At 43.9% G+C, this 25,430-nt stretch overlaps 1 long non-coding RNA gene across 2 annotated transcripts; it reads left to right on the top strand.

The window, feature by feature from the left end:
* LOC128083683 (uncharacterized) lies at positions 1–25,430 on the top strand. Of its 2 annotated transcripts, none has more exons than XR_008208151.1 (3): positions 1–116; positions 20,321–20,381; positions 21,772–25,430. It is a non-coding gene; the product is annotated as an uncharacterized LOC128083683 (long non-coding RNA). The 2 variants fall into 2 exon arrangements; XR_008208150.1 differs by having other exon boundaries at positions 1–362.

The following is a 25,430-nucleotide window of genomic DNA, read 5'->3' as shown; positions in this document are numbered from 1 at the left end:
GTAGAAACAGCTTGATTTGGTGTTTTTGCAGAGCTGAGGAGGGAGATGAAGGCAATTTTGTCAGCAGCAAATGTCATTTAAAGGCAGAGAGAGCAAAGATGACTCGGCTGTGGGAGGTGGGTAATCCTGGTTCATGTTTTTAATGGAGAATCCAGAGGTGGGAAATAGCATGTGAGAGAACCTGTGGGAAACAAGACACAGCTGGGAGACAAAGCTGAAGGAGGTCGTGGAGTTCAGGCAGAGCTTTGGGGAGGTAATATGCAGTCAATACCTTGCAATGTTGTGCTGCAGTTTCCTTCCAGTCATACAAGCATGGCATACTGTAGAAGGAAACCCTGGAAAGCACAGGTCTGCATGGGCAGGTAAGTGATGGGTCTGTGCCCAGGAACAGGATTTTGCACCGACAGCTTTTTCAGAACAGTCTCCCTATCCCTTCCCTCTCATACACTGTTCCTTGCTTTTTTCTTGTGCTTCTTGCCTCCAGTGGGAAACATGATGGCTGTTTGTTGCTAGACACTGATTTATTTTTAGTGTTGCAGTATATGCATTCACTTCATCGGCTGTAAGTGATAACTTGATACAGTTTGCTGTTACAGTGGAATCTAATGGTGCTATGATTAATCCTAAGCATTGAACAGTCTTGCATTTGAGGTAGATGCTGATATTTTTGAAATAGTTTGTCCATCTTTTAGTAGTGGCTGTAATTTCCGTGCTCAGCATTTATGCCTGCAAAAAGAAGACTTTGTACAATACAAAATCACTAAAGATTTTTTGAGCAAGATAAGCATCTGAATGTACCCTCCTTTAAATACAGTTTTAAATCTTCTCTGCTTGTAAAGAAGGGATCTTTGTAAATAAGTAAGGCATGGCAGTGATCCCATTAGGGAAAAGGCTATGGCAAATGTTGTTGGGAAAAGCTTTACTTTCTCATGCATGTGGGTCTGTTGCTGGGCTCTGTGCTCAGTGATGCTCGGCCTTGCAGAGCAGCCCACCAGAAGGCGCAGAGGAGAGGCTGAGGCACAAGGCTGGGTGCTCAGGGAGGTGGTTGAGTCACTGTCCCTGGAGGTGTTTGATAAAAGGGTGGATGTGGCACTGAGGTTCATGGTCTAGAGCAGTCACAGTTGGTTGGGCTGGATGATCCTAGTGGTCTTTCCAACCTTAATGGTTCTTTGATTCTATGATTCTCGAGCTGCAGGACTCGAGTGCTGGTCATCATTTCCTGTTCTCAGTGCCTGCCTCCCTCTCCGCTGGTAAGACGGAAAGATGAAGGCAGGCTGTCTCCCTCAGCTTGCCCTTAAAAGGAAGAGAAACGTTGCTGAGCAACTTCAGGGGCCTTCAAGGTCTTCCCTTGAAGGAAACAAAGAGAGCTTTGCCATCAGCTCCGTGTATCAGGCTGCAAAATCAAGGCCCTTCAGGGCAGCAGAAATGAAAGATATTAAAACTGTAAAAGAAAGCTTTCAAGTCCAATGTGTGGGAGTAACACAAAGGACACCAAGCAAGACAAATAAACACGTGGCTGCAAAGAGATTTTTGTTGTACTGCAAATAACGTAGAAAGCTATGGGCATGGGGAGCAGTGATATTGTGCTACATTTTTCATTGATAAACCATTGATAAAGGTGATAAGAACCAATTCTCAACTGTCATATGACCCTTATTTCTTGCAGTATTTGAAAAATATCCCAATTAGCACTCCCATTTTATTCCTTGAATACCTCTAAAACCATCCCAGAACAATTGAAGAAGCAACGGCACTTTGCACTGAGATGCCCTGAGGATTTCAGCAGTTTTGCATATCTGAACATCAGATTGAGTATTTTTATTGAAAGTTGGTCACAGGAGTAATCCAGAGATTTTTAAAGCACTGAGCACTCAATAGCACCCTCTGAAAGAGAGGCCACTGAATACATTTGAAGACCAACCCATTTATTGTTGTCCTTACAGACTGACTTGGGGATTACTGCTGGGCATTCATTTCTCAAAAACTTTGCCATAAACAGTTTGTCTAGAACACAAAGCATCATCATATGATAGATGTAAACCACAAGAAAGCCAAGGGACACGATTTCTGAATTTGCTGCCAATTGTAGTAAATTTGTCCCTGGTCTCCCAGTGTTTATTGTGAGTCCTAAATGTTCCACACTGGTAGCGTGCCACCAGACATGAATCACAGATATTTTGGAAAGCCTAAGGATGTATGCTGGTAACACCATATCCAAAAGAAAGGTAAGGAAGTTCTGTACTCATAATTTGTTTTGAATAGCTTTTTGTTCTTGATAGCACAACCAGAAAGAAAAGTAGGGAAAAAAAATGAACTGTCAATCAAAGTAAATGTGTTCTGCAGCTTCACAGGCACTTCTCTCTGGATCATAAGTCATTTTGAAGAATAATGATCAATTTCAGCCAAACCAACCCATTTAAGCTTGCAGAGAAATATCTTAATTTTGGCACCTGTGGACAGGGGTTTGAGTGTAAGAAGTGGGGCTGTATTTGTCCCACTTTACAGTAGTTCAGGTTCTCCAAGGCTCTCTTGAGGGAGATTCAACCAGAAAAACCCTTTCTCCTTCCTTGGTAAGATGTGATTCTGTGTTGAGGAAAAGGTTATTATGCAGGGAGGCATGAGTTGGTGTCTCTTCCCAACAGCCAACACTCATGCCCTGAAAATGGATCCAGCACCTGACCAATCCCATCCTCTGCAAATCCACCTGTGCTGTGTCACAAGACCGCTGCGTACCCTCAGCCCAATCTGTAACTTCCTCAAGGAAGAAGGAATCAGGTCTGATAAGGAATTAACTCTTGTTAGTGTTTGTGTATGGCTGCTCTCTGTTGGGTGCTGTGAGAACAGCCCAATTATGTATAATTTTAAGAGGAGTGGTCAAGTTTACAGCAATTAGGGAGGATTAAAAAATAACAAAACTTATTTCTGTGAGTGCTAAGCCTCCAGAAGTTTTCATTTTGTAATAGTTAAGATGGATATTCTTTTATTTAAACCAAATCACAATGTCACTAGTGTCCGAGCATCGCTAGCATCCTTTGGGCACGTTTCCAGTAATAATTTTACAAAACACAATTGCCCAGATGGGGGTTGGAGGATCTCACAAAAAGGCTGGGATGGGAAAGACTGGCTTTGCAGCCCCACAGCATGAAGGGAAGAAATGAAACCCCCAACCCCCAAGTGGTGTCACAGGGATAATACATGGGGACCAATGTTTCAGTTGGACATTTTCCCTGCCTTTGAGACATGTCATTACAGCTGTTTGAAGCTTGGACACTTACCTTGAATACAAACCCTTTTCTCTTTGAAGAGTCTTGATTTGAGGGGAGAAGATAACTATTATAGAGTCAAAAATCATAGAACCTTTTAGATTGGAAAAAGTCTCTGAGATCATCAATCATCAACCTATTAGGATGGATAAAATAATTTCCCATGTAGAAGACAGTATACGCTGGGTTTCTTATTTTGTCTTCCAGCTCCTGCTGACAGCCTGCAGTCTCAGCCTGTGTTAGAATGATGTCTACACATCTGACTACAGCTGATGACTGAACGGATCTATTGCAAACATTGCCCATTACAAATGGCCAATAATACATTTCTATGTCCTTAAGAGAAAAGTATAAAAGTAAAATGCAATCGTCCACCAATAACTTATTTTACAGAGCAGCTTCTCTGAGAGCTGGCCCATTACTATGTAAGAGGTGGAATTTTAAGAGCTTTTTCATTTGCATGCGTGCAGTGCTTATTTTGGGCAGCATACTGAGCAGTCATCCCCAAGCACCACACCACAACTGGTCTCCTTTTCTTTCAGCATCACCCATTCAGCACTAAATCTTCACTAAGCAGATCCATCCACAGACTACACATCCCCCACAGTAAATAAATGGGACTCTGCTGAATATGGTTGAGACTGCAAAGGCTGAAACAGTGATTGGAGTTTTCTTTTTTTTCTTCTTCCCTCTATATGTAGATCACCTTTTTTTTTTTTTTTTTTTTTTTTCGGTTGGGTGTTTATTTTTAAGTGTAAAAATCTAAAATTGGATTCAAATGCTGAGAAGGTGGCTTTATGAAATAACCTCATGCATGAAAGTGATTCCAGATTTATAGGGAGAGGGGCAAGGAAGGAGAAGAGCAATCCTAAAATAGCAGGCATTAAAGAGGGGAGTGTGAGAGGCCATGAGCCACTTCCTCTCTGAGAACAAATTCAGGATACAGCTTTCTGGGAAAAGAAAGATAACTGTTTGTCTGATGATTATTGGAATGTAAATACAGCAGCGTGTTTTACTGCTGAGTGAGACTTGCATTTGAATTTGTATACGTGCTTTCTTCTCCTGAACCCACAGTGCCAATATTATCAGGATACCTATGAACCAGTTTCCTCAATCATGAAATAGTCTCCAGTCCTGTATCCAGCATAATGGCAGGAGCACATATGTGTCCTTTCAATTGTCCAATACAGACAGTCCTGCTTGAACATTCTCATTCCCTGTAATGGGAGACTGGTGGCTTTGTTTTGGCACCTGTCAAAGTGAAACTTCACATAAACAAGAGCTGTTGCTTTCTGTTTACAAATAAGTCCTTCTCTTCTTGGAAGCTGTGCACTGCACAGCCCTGGGCTACGCTTCCTGGCAAGCCAGCCAGGCTGCCCATTACTCAACTCGCAAGGAAATAGACTCAGCTTGAGCTCATGTTTCTCAGAGCCAGGACACAGTGCTCAGAGTGAGGCAGAGATTAAACAAAGCTTGTCTTCTTCCTTGTGCAGACTGTGACATTTTTTTTTCCCAGTGCACTGTCTGGCCCTTCCCTGGAACACATTCAAGACACTGCAGTGATTTCTTTTCATACAGCAGTGTTGGTAGGACAGACAGGAGGGAAGGCAGATGGATTGCTGTTAAAGATGTTACGAGAGTCTGACTGCAGGTTAGGCATGGATGGCATAAGTGCTATGACAGAACAAATCGATTCCAAGCCAAATGCAATTGTTGGTGAAACAAATTTAAAAAAATAAAGAAGCCAGGAGACGAAGGCTTGCCAAGAGAAAATGATGAAGTGTTTAGATTCACCAGATTGATACCACCCTGCAGTGTACAGAGAGGCCAGCACCCTTGCCTGGCTGCTGGGAGTATGGAGTCACCTTCAGTCCTTTTTGTCTAGTAGAACCCACATTTCTGGGCTCCAGTATGAACATATGATTACACATATATACATATGAACACATTTATTGTATCATTAATAGAAAAAACTAGCACTGATGAATCTTTTGTATGGGCCATGAAAAGAGGTTGTGGCAAGATTGGGCTCTTCTCACAGGTGACAGCAGTAGCATGAGAGGTGATAGCCTTAAATTGCACCAGGGGAGGTTCAGGTTGGATATTAGGAAAAATTTTTTTTTCAAAGAGTGGTGATGTACTGACACAGCTGCCCAGGGAGGTGGTGGAGTCACTGTCCCTGGAGGTGTTCAAGAAGCATGGAGATGTGACACTGAGTGACATGGTTTAGGGGTATGATGGGGATGAATGGATGGTTGGACTTGGTGATCTTAGCAGTCTTTTCTGACTTCAGAGGTTCTATGATTCTATATTAGAAAGCAGTCTATTTAACAAACAAACAGTAAGAACTGACCCTGAAGGAAGGAGCTGTGAAGATGTCTCACAGGGCTATTCCCGCGTGGGAAAGTGGAGGAGGCAGCTGTGTGCACATCTGTGGGTGGGGACTTGTGTGGCTGATGCTTGGCTGTACTTGCAAAGCTTGTGAGAGTGCTCCTTAGAGATCAAAGATTTGACTCATTGAAGGGTCAAGCTGTGGGCCCTGAGAGTATTTTCAGCTCTGCCCCTCTCCCACTGGTGCAGCCTGCCCCTCCCTCTCATTTTCCTGTTACATTTGCAGTTGGGGTTATCTAAGTGTTGGCTGCTCTTTCTGACTCCTCAAGGCTCATCATTTTCATGTGATCCATGTACATCTACACATCTTTATCTGGGCTTAAAATGATTTTACTGCAGAAAAAAATAAAACCAAAAACCAACTCAGCCACATTCATGTTTCTGCCTCAAGGATGCGTGCTTTGCTCCTTCCATCATAGCCCCATCAGAGATTGCATGCAGCTCAGTCCAGCATGTCATCACTTCATCCTGTCTGGACAGAATTCCTCAGCACATGAAACAAGGAGTTCATGTTACTCTTTTAATCTCTAGAGCATCACACGAAAGTGATCTTGCAATCCCATACACAGGTGCAATAGGACACAAGTACTGCTACAGATTTTAGACTTCTTTAGGGTCATGCAAGGCACAGGTCTTGCTGTCTGCCTCAGCCTGGCTGACACCAAGTCTGATCTGACAAGAGCAAACTGCTGGACATGGGTGAGGTTTGAGTCCCGCAAAGCTGAGACAAGTAAATACTTAATCACCATATATTTACTATGACTGGGGCTGCCAGCACAGGAAGGAGCACCTTTCCTATGTAGAAAAGTCAAGGGAGTTGGCCTTATTCAGCCTCCTAGGAGAAGGGGAGCAGAGAGGGAGAGGAGCAGTGTGGAAAGTCACCACTTTAAGTCCCTCAGAAACAACTTCTATGAGACACTAAACGAGTAGAGAACATGTAAGTGAATGAAACGGAGTTGTTTCCATGTGATTAGTTCCAGTTTATGGAGCTGCAAGGTGAGGTTGGAGAGATGAACCATCACTTGCAGTGTTTCCCACCATTATTGGAACAGCAATGGTGCCAGGGACATCAACCAAGGAGATTTATATCACCCCAAGCTGCTATTCAGGAAACCATTGCAGGGAACCACTGCTGGCACGTGCTCATGCTTTGTCTGCTGGGTGATTTTGAACAATAACTTTGAAACTGGGTGGAACCAACTGCACTCCCAGACCTCTGGCCTTTCCCCTTTTGTCCAGAGAAGTTCAAGAAATTCCTGCGGACAGCAGCCAAACATCTGTGCTTCCTCTTGTGGGGTGCCAAGCACTGTTCTCCCTTGTGAATCAAGAGAAGTATATTTAGACACTGAGTTTCAGCAGCTACCAGGGAGTAGGCAAGCACATCTGAGCTGTTGCTCTCTGGGTAGAGAGTCTGCACAAGCTTTAGTGTGTATTTATATCCCCATCTACATGCACTGGGTCTTGCATACATTAACAAGCTGACAGGCACTACGTTTTATAATCTGGGCTTGTTTTGTTGGTGCTGATAATTTAAAAAACAGGGATATGACCTCTGTTGGGCCAGTTTTCTAACTGAAGCACAGGCACCCTGTGCTATGTGAGATGCCATACAGGTCCTGCAGTGTTTGCTTGGGTTAGGAGAGCCCAATGGAGATCTGGAGTCTCAGATCTGCAGCTTGAAAACAGCATTTCCAGTGTGCAGAGCCTGGCTACAAAATGATACATTTTTAGTGTTCCCTCTCTGAACTTCATGAAAATGTGTGCCATGAGAGCTGCTTCTCTTATCACTAACATCAACACCCAAGGTGCTAACAGCATTGGAGAAGTACACCAGGATGCAGGAAATGTTTAATTCTGGAGGATCCTATGTAGAGATCTCCATGGAGATTTCTGCCTGGCTTTGTAGCACAAGGTTTTGTCCTAACTGCATCAACCTCTAGCTCCATTTCTTGTGTTTTCAGCTGAGGACTTCAATTTCCCAACCAGCAGAGATGTGGGAGCTCGGGAACACAGCCAGTGCCAGGAGAAACACATCACCTCCTCCTCCCAACAGTCTGGAGCACCATAGATGAGTGAGCAGCTCCAGGAGGAGTCCACTCAACAAAGAACTTCAGAGGTCCCAAAACAGCACGTTCTTAGAGTCATATAATCGTTAAGGCTGGAAAAAGACCTCCAAGATAATCCAGTCCAACCGTCCACCTACCACCAGTATTGCCCACTAAGCCATGTCTCTGAGCACCACATATACACACTTCTTGAACATCTCCAGTGACAGTGACTACACAAGCTCCTTGGGCAGCCTCTTTTGGAGAAGTTCTTCCAAACACCGAACCTGCACCTTCCCTGATACAACTTGAGGCCATTCCCTCTCATTCTATCTCTAGTTACGTGGGAGAAGAAGCCAACCCTCATGGTGTTCATGTTATGACATGTTCTGGGACCAAGTTCTTGGAATAAGATTCCTCCCCAGCACACAATTCATGTGCATGTTGCTTGATGGGTGGAGAAAGGAGAAGCTTGAAGTGAAAAAAATCTTAAGAGAAATCCTTATCTCTTTTAAAGTGAAATTGGGAATAAGAGCAGGCCTCTGCTTTCTAGTTGTGTTATGGGGTCAGTTGGTGTCTGAGAGGGGCTGCTGGGAAAAGCACTTTATGGGTACTGGTAGATGAGAAATAGTAATAAAAAAAGAAGGCAACACAACAATTTGTTGTTTAGATACACTCAGTTTGTCCTTTTGCCCTTTGCGGGGCAGACGGGAAAACAGTACTCCAGCTCTCTTGATGGCTTTTTGGGAACACTCTGTGTTCAGGATATTGCCAAACTCCGGCAGAATTTCTCTGAAGGAGATGGGGAAATCGTTGTGACAACCAAGATCCCTACTTATTTGTCTTGTGTCCCCTTCACATGTGTTTTGGATTCTGGCGATACGTTTGGGATGACTGTAGGGTGGTTGTTACAGACTGTTCCCTAAGACTTTCCACCTTGACACTCAGGACAGGATATACAATGCCATTAAAGTAACTTGTTAACAAACTGCTTCTGCTGATCCTTCGCCAGCTTCTTTAGCAATACTTGCCCACACGCTCACCATTTGCATTCCTGCAGTAGAGTTCATCTGGAATCTCAAGTATATTTTTGCAAGCCCTGAAGAAAAGCTGTGTGTCTCTTTAGCAGATTGTAATATTTTGATGTTACCCAGATCACTTGAGCTCTTGTGATTTAACACTGCCCAGAGTCTTTTGGAGGAACGTTCATCTCACAAGTGCCCTAAATAATATAAGCTCTGTGCATGTGATATTTATAACCTTTGCAAAACCTGCCCATTTTTGCCTGCCCTGTTTCCGAAAAGTCCTTGAGCGATCGCATTCTTCATCTTCTGTGTATTTTTCCTTTCGTTCTGAACACTAAGCTTATTTGTAATTGCTGCCATTACTGCTGTTGGTTGCCTTATTAAGCCTTCAAAGTGCACTCAGAATTAAGGGTAGAATTATAATTACAGCACAGGGTTGAGGAGAGAAGGCAGCACTTGGAGACAAAAAGTACATGCCAAAGACTGGTGCGCTCCCCAGAGAAGAGGCAGCACACACCTCAGGGTCACTTCCATTCCATGGAAACGAAGCTGTTTTATTTTTAAGTTCCTGAGCATCCTTCTCAGAAGAACAGGGAAGGAGGCATGGCATTGTGTGCTATTGTTTGTGCCTTCTTACAATGGCTATTCTTAGCAGGGAATTGTTTCAGGGGTCATCCTGCTCCCCTCTAATGGCTACAGTGCATCAGATAATTCTGCAGAAGAATCCAGAACAAGTCTACCTCCCAAATACAGGGAGAAAATAGGAGCGTGGCTGTCATTGTAAGTGGCTTACTGGAGAGGCAGAAGTGTGCAAACTCTTTGCGATGTTGTGTAACATTGCTCTGCACATGTTGTTCTCCTCCTGCTTCAGCAAATCAACCATTTAATGTAATTATAGCTGCTATTGGCAAAAGGCACTGACAGCACTAGCTAGCTTTGGAAGAAATCTGCTGCTGAGACAGGAGTGCTTTCAGCTCAGACATTTGGAAAATGACAAGGGAGACACCCCTCCTTCAGCCTTGTGCCGTCAGTGATCAATGATGAATGATCTTACTGTCTCTTTGATGACATTTGCCTCTACATTATAAATAATCATCTGCAGTGGGCAAAAATCAGGCACGTCACCTATCCTATTGCAAGGAGCTCTGCTATTGGTGTCTCTGGCCCCGTTTGCCCACATGTGGCTTCTCGCAGACTGAATCCTTAGCACTGTTTATAGGGTCATGAAAACTACACTCATGTGGATTCCTGGTTACGTAGAAGACTCCTTAGGGCAGGTATTTGACTGGTGCGAGACCTCAGATCCATACAAAACGTGTTAATATGCTTAAATATGTATTTACTTACATATAGAATCAGAGTCACAGAATGTTCCAGGTTGGAAAGGACCTGAAAGATCTTCTGGTCTAACCCCCCTGCCATAGGCAGGGATACAACAATACATGTATGTATATATACATGTATCACTGCTCTCTGGAAAGAATTCCTAGAACTTTTGGCCAGACTGTTGGTTTGGTTGGCTTTCACCCACAGCTGCGTGCAAGAGGGACACAGCTCTACTGATTGGGTTTAGATAGCTTTCCAGGGAACATAGTTTGGATATTGTAGATACTTCTTCAGCTGACTGCAAAAATGGCAATGCCAGCAACTGAACTGAGATATTCTGCCACAGCACAGGGTGTTACCTCGTAGATATGGCAAGTGTGTCTTATCCTTATGGCATGTTTTTCATTCCGACAGTTTCTTCAAGAAAGTTCAGAAAGCTTCCAAGGACGTTTGGAACGTGTTCATGGAGTCATGGGACAGAATCATGGGATCAAGACTGGCTTAGGTTGGAGTGGACCTTGAAGATCATGTATTTCCAAACCCCCTGCCATGGGCTGGTTGCCACCCACAGATTAGGCTGCCCAGGGCCCCATCCATCGTGGTCTTGAACATCTCCACACATGGGGCTTCCACAACTGCTCTGGGCAGCCTGTGCCAGCACTTCACCATCCTAGACAGTTCAGAAGGGGCCTCTGAAGAGGTCAGCCCTTAGGGCTGCACATACTCAGCATCAAGGTCCATTGCCAGGAATATTGCCTCAAAACCTCCATTGCCCTCATTCACCAGTTTAAACCAGTAGGCCTTTTCCTTTGTCCTCTACTAACATCTCTCCCATTTATTAGCACTACTTCTTTGTGATCTGATCATGCAGCCCTTAAAAAAGAGTGAGCCACCCTGCTCAAGCCTTTGTGTCTTTCTGGACTTGTGTCTTTCTTCTCTCTTCCCTAGAAGCAGTCAGCTTTTGCTGTTATTTTCCCTATGTCAGACCCCCTGACTCTGTGCAGGAATGCCCTCTGCTTGGTGGGATTTACACAAGGACAATCCCAGTGAATGAGAAGTGACCCATCCCTGGGGACATCTCTTGTCAGACCTTTAGGCCCAGCCAACAATTTATTTAATTGTTAATTTTACCTCTGGTTAAAGCAGGGCTGAGCTTTCCTCCTCGCTGCTCTGCTGTTTCATGGCTCTGTCTGTGGGATTCTGATGAGCAGTGAGATGATGAGGCTCTCACACACCACTTAGCCATTTCTAGCCCCATGGTACGTCCCTTCCCATCCTTCTCCAGCCCTGGGCTGGGGGCTGTCACCAGGGCTGTAAATTCAGTTCTCTGCTTTCTTGATTTTCCTGCTGGGTCTGCTTGAGATGAGCCAGTTCTGCTAGATGTTTTATTGTTGTGGTTACCTGGAGAAAGACTATTCTAACTATAACTGCTCATTCTCTGCTTATTTGGAATGCTTTCTGTGAATGCCTCACACTGAGCTTGACTTTGAAGGAATGCTTAACTGGAGAAATTTTACATTCTTCCAAGCTTTCACTCTTTTTTTTTTTGTTGTTGTTGTCTTTTTCACTCTCTCCCACTGTGGATGCAACTACCCTGCCCAGAGAAATCACAGCTGCATGGTGAGAAGTCACTTCAGGATTCCCACACGTGCTACCAGAGCCAGTCTGTCTGTTGAATATTAAAAGCTAAAACAGAACAGAATTTACAATTTTTTTTTCTGAAATATTTCAGCTTCGGCTGAACAGCTGTGTCAGGATTACTCAGATGTGCTTTTGCTGCAGCACTGCATGCATTAAAAAATCAGATTAGCTCTGTATAAGCATCTGTATTAAGTGACGGATTGAAACAACTGCACGTTGTGGCAAGTACATGTATGAGGTCTGGTGGAAATCCTGTACAGGATGTGTTCAGCAATTAAATATGTGGATGGAAAAGAACAGTAACATTAAGCAAGAGCAAATTTACAGTCACCATTTGTGTTCAGTGGCTTCTTTTTTTTTTTTTAATTTCTTGCTGCCAAGGAATAAATAGCAAATCAAAGATTCTAATTAAGGAATTTGTTTGTTGTTGTTCAGTGAAAAAGAAGAATCTGGTTCATTTTGTCATGCTTTGTGGCACACAGTAAAATGCACTGGCCTGCATGTTCCCCTGATCTTTGCATAGCCTGTGTTAAAGGCATTTATCAGTTGAAGATATAGAATCACAGAATTATTTGAGTTGGAAGAGACCCTTAGGGATCATCTAGTCCAACTCTGCAACGAGCCCACAGCTCCATCAGGGCTCAGAATTCAATCCACCCTGACCTTGAGTGTTTGCAGGGATGGAACATCCACCAGCTCTCTGGACAACCTGTGCCAATGCTTCACCACCCTTATTGTAAATAACCTCATCGTTACTTACACTCTAAATCTCCCCTCTTTTAGTTTGAAAGCATTTCCCCTTGTCCTATTGCAACAAACCCTGCTAAAGAATCTGTCCCCTTCCTTCTTACAGCCCCCCTTTTGACACTGACAGGCCGCTCTCAGGTCCCCCTGGAACCTTCCCTTCTCCATGCTGCACAGCCCCACCTCTCTCAGCCTGTCCTCGTAGGAGAGGTGTTCCATCCCTTGGAACATTTTTAGCCGTCCTCTGGACACAGTCCAACAGATCCATGTCTCTCCTGCACTGAGGACTCCACATCTGGATGCAGTACTACACATAGCACTGAGCTCATAAATCATTTTTCCTGTTAGGACCAGGTAAGAAGGATTGGTATAAAAGATGTAAAGATTGATATGTGAATTTACTAATGAAGACACTAACATACAGACAGTCACATTCAAACAGGAACTGGAGGGTTTAACTTCACAAACTAACATAACTTCAGAGAGAAAGCAAAGATGTGGAGATGATGAACCAGGCAGAAGCAGTTTTGTCTCCTTCCGTGCTCACTGAGGAGGGACCACATAGCCCAGCAGTGTATCTGCTTCTCTTCACTTGCTGAGCTCTTAGCATCCTGTTTTCCACCATGGTAGTGGGACACGATGCTCACAAGATGACTTATGTTGTGTGTAGGCTCCATTTGGTAACGACAACCCAAATGTGAACCCAAGGGGTTCTCATGCATGAAGTGACTTAACTAATTCATTACAAAACTGACTAGGGGGTTTGAATGAGGCAGATAAAACATTTCACCCAAATCAGAGGCCTAGCTGCTAAGGGAGGCAGAGGTTTAACACAAGCCATTTGTGTGGCCTTGACTTGTTTTTTTAGACAAAGTTGTTGTTGCAGTTAGACTTAGCATTCCTGGCTCGCTGGAGCAGAAAGCATGGCAGGCTCAGCACATAAACACAGCGCTTCCTGCAGGAGGCTTTGTTTAGAGATGTGCTAATAATACAGAAAGAGGTTACTTGGTCATGAGCGTGTTTTCAAGGGTTGGGACTGGACAGCCCTGCAGACCTTTTGTCTCCAGTGAAAACCAGATTTGGGTGGCTGCAGCGGAGGGAAATTGAGTTCAAAGTGTGAGGTCCTGTTTGAGTTTCAGGGCTTGTTCTTATCTCCGTGTAAGACAAATCACTCCAGTAAGCATCCAGGAGCTGCTGGCTGGGCTGGTGTCAGGTCTGGGTGGGGGGATGCCCAGGACCTTGCACAGTTCCAGCTGTTAACTTCAACCTGTTTGCTGTGCCCCTGGAGCAGCACGGCCCTAAAACTCCTGCGGTCCATGGTGGGGAGGCACTGAGACACTGACAGCACTCTGTGTACAGTGATGCCATGTGTGGTACAGAACTTATTTCAGATGAGGAAAGTGGGGAGACAAAGGGAGAGGAATGCTCAGGATTATTTCTGCCTCATACCCAAGGGTTCCATTTGTTCACACAAGTATCTTTAGCATAATGAAATGCTTTTCATTGAAGCATTTTTCCCACTTACTGGCAGCCACTCCGCTCCGACTGCCTTTTCTACTGTATCCCTTGAAGCCAGGCTCCAAGGTAAACAAGTGAAAACTTGACAGCTGGAATGCAAAGCTCCAGCTCAGACTGAAAGCTTTTATAAGATCACATTCTGCAGATTTCTGTTGTCTGTGGTACCAGGAAAGAAAATAAAGTAAGAGATTTCCTAATCTCACCAAAGACAGCAACTCACTGCCCCACCTCTGAGCAGCTTCCAACCCATGGCAAAGACCCCATCCAACCCCATTAGCCATGAGCCTGGGCAGGCACACTCACAGTTTGCTCCTAGTCTGGATTTCCTACATTTTGGGGTGTAAGTTACTGAGAAATTATTTTCCATTAGTAAAAAGTGTTCCATACAATGAAAATGCTTTGTAAAGCCACCTTCATTGAGTCTGAAATTTTACTTCAAAAGAAAAGACAGTTCTCATAGAATCATAGAATCACCAAGATTGGAAAAGACCTAAAAGATCATCCAGTCCAACCATTCACCTATTACCAATAGCTCCCACTAAATCATGTCCCTCAACACAACATCCAGTCAACAATGGATGTTGAATCTCACGATGTTGATGTGCGCAGTTTCAGCATAATTGCAGAATAAAACACCTTTTTCTTTTAGTTTTGAAGTGGGCTTTTTTAATTCTTTTTTTTTTTTTTTTCTTCATAGCAATATAACATTTTACAGCTTAGAATTTAAAACTGAAATCTTACCAAAACAATGGTTTTGAGAGGGTGTTACTGTGGTGAAAGCACATTTGCGAATCATCTGTAACTAATGGAAAAAAAATATTAAATAATCATATCCCTTAAAATATAAGATTTTGATCCTGGGTGCATGTCAGTGTGAAGGTCTGTTGGCACGTGTGAGTTAAGATCTTGGTTGATTTCTTCCCCAGCGAGGGCAACATCTGAACAACGGCTCACTCCATTGATGGATGGATCGTATTATCACAGAATCGTTAAGGCTGAGGTGACTTGTCTGCCTCCCCGGGCAGATTGCTCCATTGCCAATCACTTTTTTGGAGAAGAGTTTTTTCCAAACATCCATCTTAAGATGTAGCCCTCTCCTTAAAGCCAAAGAGATGGAAAAAATCTTGGTGTGTCTGGATTCACTTTATTATTTTTTTTTTTGCAAGAAGTCTAGATTGTTTTCTCCTACTATTCAGAGAAATTCAGATTTCATGTTTCTACAGAAAGAGCAATCAGTTCCATGTGAAGATTTGCCTGGGAGATGATCATTTGAGTGGAGGTCTCCTCCTGCCTGTTAGTGAACTTCTACTATCATCATCACCATACTGACATACTGTGTGGAAAAAAGTTGTGTCAGAGTTGTGCTCATACCAAGATGGACTCATCAGCTCTTTGGCCTTCTTTGCACAAAGCTGGTGCCTTTTCATGTGTTTTAGACTGCTCCCTTGGTGCCCTTGTGCTTGCTTAGTATCTCAGATCAGCTTGAAAAGAATAATTAAAAAAAAAACCAAACAACCAAATTCTTCATTTCCAGCCAGAGCATCAAAGTAATTTCACAAAACTCTCAGTTTTGCTCAGGGTCAGTAGTAAAAATGGTGAGGAGGGATGAGGAGGCCATAAGATGGAAAGGTGAAAGAGCTCTGCCTGAGCGGTGGTCTCCTGGAACATTTCCACTTCAAGAGGTAAAACTTGCTCTTGCAATGCATCATCCGTGCTCAGCACACAATAATAATTGCCATGAGCACACCTCAGTACTGTGAGCACTCCCAGCCATGCTGCCATAGACATACTCATACAAGAGGAGGCCTCAGTGTGCAAAACTGCATCCCATGCAGTCAACCTTCCCTCAGCCAGGCTCCCCTTCCATGCATGTCGTAAAGAGCCCTGTCTTTCAACAGCAACCTTCAGTGCAGCCCACATTCAGGCCACATATCTCATCAGCTGGTGTCTCCCAGTGGAGGGCTGCCATTTTGCAGCCCTGCCAGGCCAATATAAAGCAAGCAGCTGTTGGAGGTCTGTACAGACAAAAATCCCCAGCTGCAGCTGTCTGTTCCAATGAACGTTTAGGGACGGAGGGAATGCAATATGAGAAACACATGCTTAGAGAGGATGGATTCAAAAAGGGTGGTGTGGAAAGGGATTAGGGGAGGCTATCCCCCCGTCTGCCAGCACGGTGCCATGCTGAGCTATGCCTGTGCCACAGATGGCCTAAGCTGGGTGCTTTATGAATAGAATATTAAATAAATTCTGTGGAAAATGGTTTTATTATAAATATGCTAATGTTTCTGGGTAAAAAAATCGGGGTCTTAGCGTTCAGTTGGGCCTCATGAACATGGGGACCTGGGAGATGTGAGGAGGATGGGTGGAAGCTCTCTTTTTCACCTTCTCCTCAATCCTAAGGCTACCGAGCCTTAGGTATAATTTAGAAAGGCTTTTCTAAGCTGTGTGCTGACTCCATCTCTAACGGGTGCTCCCTAGTCAAGCTGCCCAGGAACAGGTAACCCAGGGAAGTGGTGGAGTACTCAAGAAAAGGATAGATATATCACTGAGGGAACACAGGGATGTGGTTTAGTGGACATGGTGGTGGTACTTGATGTTGGACTAGATGATCTTAGAGGGCTTTCCAACCTTAATGATACTATGATTCTATGAACCAGAGAACTGTTGTTTTTGCTTGCCCCACCATTTGCCTGGGCAACAGAAGATGGTGGGAAAAACTGGCTGTGGAGGGCTTAGCGCAGAGCTGGAGCCTGTTCCAGGATGCCTCATCTCTGGAGAAAAGCTTCAGCAACTCCCTTCAGTTATCGTGCTGAGGGATGGAAGGAACAGAGTTTTGTTTATCACCAGCAGTTGACTCAGAATGGGGGATCCAAGTGTCTGAGTGTGGACATCTGTGGGGTCTGTGCCTGAATCCGAGCCAGCTGTCTGGGGCTCTCCATGAAGTCAGCAGAGATAAACAGACTGTAAGGATCTGATTCATCCCGTGGTGCAGTGGGAGCCTGACTCAGGGCAGAGGAACTGCTTCTGTTGCACAGTAGGGGAATGACTCCCACACTGTGACCGTCTCAGTGAGAACATAAAGTTTGAGCAGTCTTTGGGGTTTTTGTTAGTTTTCTTCTACAGGATCAGCACACTGGGTTTGTGACAAACCTAGGCACCTTTTTGAAGTCATTCATACAGAGGTGTGGATATGCTCAGAGGGATGGCTGGGCAAAGACTGTGGCAAGAGACAGCTGTCCATATTCAACTCTTCCCCTTATGTGCTGGGAAGCCTACACACCATTATTTGCAGTGCTAGGATGTTTTCTATGAAGTTGCTTTTGTTTCCATATGCAGCTGGCTGGGGGATGCTACATCATTCCAAAGTCACTCAGTACATGGGATGTCACAGCAGACAGATCCCAGCCTTCACAGCTGTGGCTATGGCGTTTGGCCATACTTGAGACATGGTTTGGAGACTCTGTGGTGCTTCAGCTTAATGGAGCCAGCAGATTGGACTACAGAGAGCTGGACAGACTAGGGAATGGGAACCTGAAGAAGTAGATGCTGTGGCTGTCTGGGTCTTGAATCCACTGGAGAAATTCTGGGGGAGCTAAGGATGCTGGTGTGAGCTCCATGTAGTGCTGTGGTTGCAGGAACTAGGCAAACTGAGATGTGACAGAGATGGAGTAGGAAGGCGAGAATTACATGAGACTGTGATACCAGCTGTGCTGAAGGCATTAGGGGGATTCTCAGAAAATAAAAAAATCTAGACATGAGTTCTGATGGGAAAAATTTTGGCTATGTCCCAAATAAGAGATGATGGTCAAAGTAAGTACAAGATCATGATTCCGTCCTGAGGGTCATCAGCTCAGTTTGGACACTTGTATCTGGAAGTGTTCAAGATCTGCTCCTGGAGGTGTTCAAGGACAGGCTGGGTGAGCTGATCTGGTGCTTGATCTAGCAGTCAGCAATGGTGGAAAGAAAATACTGATATTCTTGTCAGATCTATACAAAGTTCTGATCTTGGTCCTGATTTCTTGTTTAGGAATACCAAGTGCTTTGACAACTTCCCCTTCTTCCAAGCCAACTTCCCTGTCATGGGGACCTCACCCAAAGAAGGGCTTTTGGTGCAATGCACAAATGGAGGCCAGTACAACTTCGACAGCACTTTCCATCCTGCTCCAGGGGAAGCCAAGTTGAAAGGCAATACTTGGAGATGGGCAGGGCAGAGATGATGCTGTGCATCCGAGCAGTGAGACCCTTGGGAGAAAAGCTGTTATGAACCATCAAAGCATGTTAGAGAAAGTATAAGGGGATAAGGCAGGTGTGTGTAGGCTGAAGTGGAAAGGCTGGTGTGATAGATTTATGACAAGACTGGAGAAAGGCAGAGGAGATCTACCTATTATAGTTTAAAAAATGGTCCCATCAGAAGACTGTCATGAGTGCTCCACTGTGCAAATTTATGACATGAAGTGGGAGTGATCATGTCTTCTGTGAGAGCTGGTTAAGAACAGAAAAACTTTATTTAATGAGTAGTGATCATAGAAGTGCAATAGAATTTTTCTTTCCTCAAGGAAATTTGCTGTTCATTGGGGAATGCAGAGATCCTACATTAATGGCAATTGAAAGTTGATTCTTACTATTATTTTGGCTGCAAATTTCTTCCAATGTTTGTTTGAAATTTTTGTTCACTTCCAGATTTTAATTTTGGAACAAGCAAAGCGATCTTTTTATTTTTTTCTCCCAGAAAGGCATTTAAACCATTGAAAACATATTTTCTTCTGCTCAGAAAATTTCACAGTGAGGTTTGCCAACTTATCCTGTTATTGCCACCTACCCATAGAAACAGCTCTCAGGCCACAGATAGTCTCAATACTGTATGATTTAGTCATAACACATGAATATTTTAGTATCCTGCCTGTGGAAAAAAGTCTTAATTTTCAGGAAAAATGTGTTTGAGGCTTTCTGACAAGGCCTTGAAGAGCTTGGCCATGGAATATTCAGCTCCAACAGGGAAGCACATTTGGAGCACTGACTCTTTAAGGAGAAATTGAGGAATCTCTTTTTTATCTATGTATCTATTTACTTATTTATTTTATTTAAGCTTGGCAAGAGATGTTTTTGGGTGGCAATCTGCAACTGCCTGCCAGAGGAGATGGAGACAGGCTCTTTTTGGAGATGAATGGCAGTAAGAAGAAAAGCAAGTGATTGAAAGATGAACATGGGATGTTCAAACTTGACAAGAGGAAAAATGCTTTCACCGTAGGGACAATGGAGCTCTGCAGCACACTGATGAGAGGGGCGGTGCGATCTGTTGGACCAAGCCATCAACAAATGAGAAAGGGCCTTTTGCAATGGAAGTGTTACTTAATAGGTAGAAGATGAATTGCAATTCTGTATTAAGGAGTTTTCAGTCAGTTATACAAAAGAGAAGAGTATCAAACAGTAGTAATAAGAAGCCCACACAAATGTCAATAGTTCTGCAGCTGGGCATTGCCCTTCAGCAAAGTTTCACCAGGAAGAATATTAAATTAGAAGATCAACCGTAGGAAGCTTTATTGATAGTGGTGGTTCACAAATTAGAAGATAACTTTCATCTTCTGTGTGGAGTTGCAGTTCTAACTGTAGCACATTTTTAGCAAGTTGAAATGATGGGTTATACACGTTGTCTTTTGCACAGCAGCCCTTCCAGAACTAGTGGCAATTACAGGATGTCTTCTTCAAGCTCAGATTTCATACACGAGAAGCAAACATACTGATAAAACTTTTGAAGGCTGGCCTCTCTTCTCCAGCCAGAGCACTTGGCATCTTTAAACGTCTTCTTGTTTTTCTTAGTCTTCTCATGTGCCTTTGATTATCATTTATGGTGACTAGGGACATGGTTTATTGGCAATATTGTTGTAGGTTAACAGTTGGACTAGATAATCTTAGAGGTCTTTTCTAACCTTAATGACTCTACGGTATTATGGTTCTATGATCATTCTGGGGAGTGTCCTTGAAGTTCCTTCAATTACCCAAGCACAAGTTTGGGGAAACAACCAGCAGAAACTAGCTATTTCCACATTTTTAATTATTATTAATGGTATTTTTGTCTGCTATAAGGAATAATTTACCCTGCACAATGAGCTGCAGAACTGAAAAACCCCCTGTAAGATTTCAAAAAGACCTCCCGTTGTCAAGATATGGGCAGTAATAAACTGTCTTGTGCTTTTGTTCTATAACTGTGAGGGCAGGAGAGACTCAAGGGCCCCTTTACATAATGTCAATTGAAATCAGAAGTATTTCTCCACTTCAGAGGCACCTGGCATTTGAGGCTGATGGGGAGTAGCAGGGTCAAGTAGTGAAGGGTATAATATTAGACTCACTGAAATGTATAATTCTGCAGGTTAAACGATGGAGAATTGGCTTTCATGCTCTAGAGCACCTGCTGATTCTCAGGGGGCAAGGTAAGGATTCATAACCCACCTTTCTTTTTATTACAATTACAGGAGATAAAGCAGGATTTAGAGATCTGTCTTTTTACTCAGTGACTGCTCTAGATTTAATTGATTAATGACGAGATTGGAGATACTGGCTCTTCTGATTTCCATCATCTACCGTTAGTCATGCTTTTGCTGTGAGAGAGAACAGACTGCAGGAAATGGCCTCAGCTTGTGTGACTGTGACTGGATTCAATTTACTGCATGATGGATAAACAGAAGTAGATTATTTGCCAGGGCTGCCAAGGATGAATTTTGATAATTAAAGAAACAAAGTAATCTGGACTGAGGAGCCTAGTGTTTGGAGTGAAAGAGATGGAGTCCTTCTAGTTACCACTCAGAAATGCTGTTCCATAGGAGAAAATATGCAGGAAAGGGCAATGTGAAGATTAATTAGACAATTAGTGAGATTAAGGGAAAAAAAGACTGACAAATAAAGACAGCTGTATCAGATCCAGGGAATGGGAGATATAAACTGAGAACTGGTGAGAGACGAGATGAGTCTGATCCAGCAGATAAAGTGACAAAAATTTTTTTGCCCCAGGAATAGAAAAAGAAGGATGAGAAAGTGAGGACCAAGTCAGTGTCCCTGCACTAGAGCATCTAATGTGGGACTTCAGCAAAAAAAAGCCCTATACCTGCTGCCACTTCTGTACTGAGCTGGTTAGTGCTCAGGAATGCTCTTTTGTTTGTGTGCTCCCACACTGTCTTCATTGCATGCTCTCACTTGCTGTGCAAATCACCATTTAGGAAGGATTGTTGAGATACAGATTATTTGTGGTAACGGGTTTGCTTAAGATGGCACCTGATAGCATAATAACATCAGAATGTAATATACCTCTGTACCTGTAGTGGGAACAAAGGGTGAGTGAGCCAGGGAGGCGTTGGAACTGGAGAGGAATTGATCAGATAATACCAATTTAAGTGCTCAGAGGTCAGGGCCACAGAAATGAGGGTGGGGAGAGGAGAGTGGCTGCTGCTAACAGGAGCTGAGCTGTTAATAAATATGGTGCCATTGGGACTTTAAGGTCTTCTCAGAGGTTAGGCTATGAAAACCATATTACTGTGGTTTCTGTCTGATTCACTTCTAGATAGAACAGTATAAAACTCATTCTGCTTTTTTTTTAGAAGGTTTACTAAAAGATTTTCCATGGTGACATATAGAAAAGTGGTCCTGCTCTCGCTGCCTTTGCCAAATTCTGTCTCCTTTCATTCCAGCAGTCAACAGTTTGTAGATGAGTGAGCATTTGGAGAGAACTGATTCTCAGTCTTCCACTTTGTTATATGACATGTACTGGGGAACAAATTGAGCCAGAGCCACTCATATTGTCTCTGCATCTTCTCTGTTGTTTTTAAGGGCTTGGCCATAATTAGAGCTCGTGCTGACATGGAGTAGATGTGGCGAAGAAAGTGAATCGAGACTGAGTTTGGACTGAGATTATCTGAAATCTGTTCTCAGCTCAGCTGAGATTCTACTTGTCTCTGCTTGAAGGAAGAAGACCACATTATTTGTTTGTTTGGAGGAGAGGGAATGTATGGAACACCTTGTGAGCCATCAAGAGCTGCTGGTAAACCAAAGTGTGTTCTCTGTTCATCAAACTGGAAAGTCTTCGTGTTTCCTGTTGTTTTTCCTCTGGGCTTTATAAGTAACTTGTGGATGCAAAAAATGTTCAAGTGCTTTAGCTCTGTTCTCAGGATTGCATGGTGAGTTAGCTTCTAGAACATACAGCAGCCAAATGACGGTTCTTTTGGTCCATTGCCACATTTGTTGTGGTTTCAATGATTCTGAAGAAAGTCCTGCATATTAAAATCATAGAATCATAGAACCATAGAATGGTTTGGGTTAGAAAGGACCTTTAAGATCATGTACTTCCAACCCTCCTGCTAGACCAGGTTGCTCACAGTCCCATCCAGCCTGGCCTTGAATAATTCCAGAGAGAGGGCACCCACAACCTCACTGGACAATCTGTTTCAGTGTCTCACCACCCTCATAGTAAAGATTTTCTTCCTGATATCTAGTCTAAATCTACCCTCTTCCTTCTTAAAATCATTTTCCCTCATCCTGTCGCTACCTGCCATTATTAAAAGTTCCTCCCCACCTTTCCTGTAGGCCCCTTCATGTACTGGAAGGCAGCTATGAGGTCTCCTCTTCTCCATGCTGAAGAGCCCCAACTGACTCATCCTGTCTCCCTAGAAGAGGTGCTCCAGACCTCTGATCATCTTCATGCCCTTCTCTGGACTTGCTCCAACAACTCCATGTCCTTCTCGTGTTGGGGCCTCCAGAACTGGATGCAGCAATTCAGGGGGCTCTCACAAGAGCAGAGTAGAGGGGCAGAATCTCCTCCCTTGACCTGTTGGTCACACTTCACTTGATGCAACACAGCATACAGTTGGCCTTTTGGGCTGCAAGTGCACATTGCCAGCTCCTGTTGAATCTCTCATCGATCAATACCCCCAAATCCTTCTCAGGGCTGCTCTCAAGCCGTTCTCTGCCCAACTTGTATCTATTCTTCAGATTGCCCTGACCCAGGTGCAGGATCTTGCATTTGGCTGTGTTTAACTCATAGGGTTGGCATGGGCCCACCTCTCAAGCTTGTTCAGGTCCCTCAGGATGGCATCCTTTTCATCTAGCATGTCAACTACACCACACAGCTTGGTGCTGTCTGCAGACTTGCTGAGAGTGTACTCCATCCCGCTGCCTATATTGCCTACCAAAACGTTAAAAAAAAAAAAAAAAAAAAAGCAAAAATGCAGCTATGCAGATTATTTTCACCTAAAAAAGTGTAGTGATCTCTTTACCGGAGGGAGGAATTGCATAAATGGTGAAAACGATTTTCTGTGCTCCTTGTTGATTTAAAAAACTGAGCTAAGTTACCATCTGTTCCTGTCTAGGGCAGCAAATTTGGAAAAGCATGGAATTGTGCACAGTGTCTTCTCTCTTCAGGTGCTGGGGAAGGTACACCAGAGGATGACCCCGGAGTGCAACCAGGACCAAGTGCTAGTGACTAGGAAGAAAAGAAGTCTCAGCTGCTTCCTGCTTCTGCTCTCTGACCCATGAGCAAATCTAACCAAAAAGTGGGTAAAGATTCTGACACCAGGTGCCCAGATCAGCAGGACTCCCAGGAGCTTCCGTTTCTCCCAGTATTTGCTCCAGGGCATTGCACCTCTGCTCATTAACTGTGGGCAGAGCTGAAACACCCAGGAGAACGCTGAATCCATTGCAAGCCATGCAGAACACATTTGCTGTAGCAATCCTACTACTGCTGTTTCGTCAGGTCAATATGTAATTGCTTCTGTTGCTGGAGGGCTCCATCAACCCCTTCATTAAAATGCAAATTTCACATTAATTAAAAATGCTGGGAGCATTTGCACAATTTATGACCAAATCTTTGAGTTCAGCAACTCCCACACTGGGGAGTAGCAGTAAGAAATATTTGAAACTGCTGAAATAAATCCTTATCTCACAACACTGGGGATGTTTTAACTGATAAAGGAGGATCTTCTTGGACTTCTAAAATTAATTTGTTCTCCCTAGACTGGAAAACACACAAGGCAAAGGGGGCTCTATGAGAATTCTATTCTTATGGATATTCTTACAGCTTCCTATGGTATAGAAAATGTTACACATAGGAAGAAGGAAGAAGAAAAATCCTAATTTATGCTCTGATACAGTGAGGAAGTGACCTCGTTTCTGGTCAACCTTCCCTTCCCAGTCAGATGACAGTGTCCCCATATAGCTACCTTAAACTACTAACTAACTACTAACTGCTGCAGTCCCTTCATATCTGTTTGAACTGGAGTAGATTCTACCAGGTCCTACCTCATCTCCTTCGATAGGACAAGAGGGAATAGCTTTAAACTAAATGAGAGGAAATTTAGATTAGATGTTAAGAAGAAATTCTTTACTCTGAGGGTGGTGAGATGCTGGAAATGGGCTGCCCAGAGAATGTGAATGTCCCATCTCTGGAGGCATTCAAGGCCGTGTTGGGTGGGCCTGGGCAGCATCAGCTTGGGGGTGGCGACATGGCAGGCCCATGGCAGGGGATTAGAAACTACATGATCTTCAAGGTCCCCTCCAACCTAAGCCAGTCTATGCTTCTGTGATCAAGAATGGTGAAGTTTCTCTTTGATGTGATGGGAAACTGCTCCTCATTGGCATTGACCATGTCAGCTGATGAGTCCAAGACTAGAGGGATGTAGCTGCCTGATTCCTTTGCATCAAGCTGGGACATTCTCACCTGACTGATTCTTTGAGAGAGGAGCTAGAGGGGTGCTGAGAGGACCCAGGGGGTCTGCATCTCATGCTCTGGATGATACAGGTACAGCAGGACCCATGCTGTGCAGCTGGGAAGATTGTGATCCACCAATGGGTGAAACTCTCTGTGGGACCTCATGGCATGTGAAAACACCACTGGCATTTTGGTTACACATCCTTGTATGGCTTGAGCCCATTCATTTACCAGTGGTGAGGAACATATGTGATTTCCCTCAGGTTATGAGAGGCCTTTGCCATCTCACCATCCAATGCTCCATGGCTATGACTCTTCTGTCTACTGTAATTTGGCTATCCCAGCTTGAAATTCTAGTGCCTCCCCTTACCACCATGTCTTTCCCACAAGCCTTCAGCACTTTCCAGCTATCTGCGTCCTTCCACCTACAGGATTTAGACCTGATCTGTACCTCATCTATGCCCAAGCAAATCACAGAAAGCACCCCCCCCCAGCTGCAAAAATAAACCTGATGTGCCAAATGCCCTCCCCCTTGAAGGGAAATCTGTGGTGATTGCGGGCAGGGGCTCTGTGCGTGCCCAGATCTGGTGGTGTCTCTCCAGCACCTGTTTCTGGTACGCACATAAACCAGCATCAATTTTACTGAGGCAACAATATTTATGACTCATTATAACATTTACTGAAGTTAGCTCAGAACTCAGGGTGTTGTTAACAGCCCTGGAGAGGCTGTGTATTTGTGTGCATGTACACGTATGCATGAGCAAGAGGAAGGGAGGCAGGAACTCAG

This window comes from Tympanuchus pallidicinctus, unplaced genomic scaffold, assembly GCF_026119805.1.
Source record: "Tympanuchus pallidicinctus isolate F22 unplaced genomic scaffold, pur_lepc_1.0 scaffold1, whole genome shotgun sequence".
NCBI lineage: Eukaryota > Metazoa > Chordata > Aves > Galliformes > Phasianidae > Tympanuchus > Tympanuchus pallidicinctus.
The sequence above is the reverse complement of the archived record's forward strand: the minus strand, read 5'-3'. Positions and strand labels throughout refer to the sequence as shown.